Below are 890 nucleotides of genomic sequence, written 5' to 3'. Positions count from 1 at the left end.
TTTTTTCTTTTTTTTTCTTTCATGCGCTTCATTTTCTCTCCTTCATTCATTCTGATCGCGCCCACTCTTTTCTCCTTCCCCCCTTCCCTCTTTTTTTTCTTTTTTAATCCCTTTTTTAAATTCTTCTATAATAATATATAAATATTATTTTTACTTCTGAACGTGTGCGGTACCGTCCTGCAATTTCGCATTATCAATTCTTTCACATTACTTTCCCTCTTTGTACCTTTCTTTTCTTTTCTTTTTAAAGACACTCTACCTTATATTTGCTGCTTCTTTCACTACTTTAGTCTTTCAAATTTCCTTTTAATATTTCATTCAGGTTGCTCATCTTGCAACCAACGTTTATTTTCTCGCCGACACAACAAAAAACAACAAAAAACAAAAAGAACTTACGGCGCTGCCACTTTCATTTTTTTTTTCCCCCCCACCTCCTCCCGCTTCTCATATCTCACACCCTTTCAACATGCCGTTATTGCAGCACATCAAGGAGCCCACTTCATTCTTCATTCTTTATCCTTCTCTTCCTTTCTCCTACAAATGATAGCCAAAATAGAAATTAAAAAAAAAAAGAAAAAAAAAGAAAACAGAACAAATAATTCAACAAACTTGGGTTGCCTCTTTTCTTTATGTTTTATTTGTTCTTTTAATTCTGCTTTATTCATTTATTCAAATCATTCTCTTTTTTTTTGTTTTTCTCCTCTTCTTTTTTGTTTTTTTTTTAAATAACCGCGACTGCTCATCACCTCACGCATCTCTTCTTAATGTTTTTTTTTTTGCCCCCCCCCCTCCAAAAACAAAAAATCCTTCAACCCCGTTATGTTTCCTTTCTTTTCTTCATTCCCAATCGCGTCACACCTCAATGCAAAAACAGTGAGAAAAAAAAGGAA

Source organism: Trypanosoma equiperdum (assembly GCF_001457755.1).
Source record: "Trypanosoma equiperdum strain OVI genome assembly, contig: ctg_1781, whole genome shotgun sequence".
Taxonomy (NCBI): domain Eukaryota; phylum Euglenozoa; class Kinetoplastea; order Trypanosomatida; family Trypanosomatidae; genus Trypanosoma; species Trypanosoma equiperdum.
Note: the sequence above shows the minus strand (reverse complement) of the source record.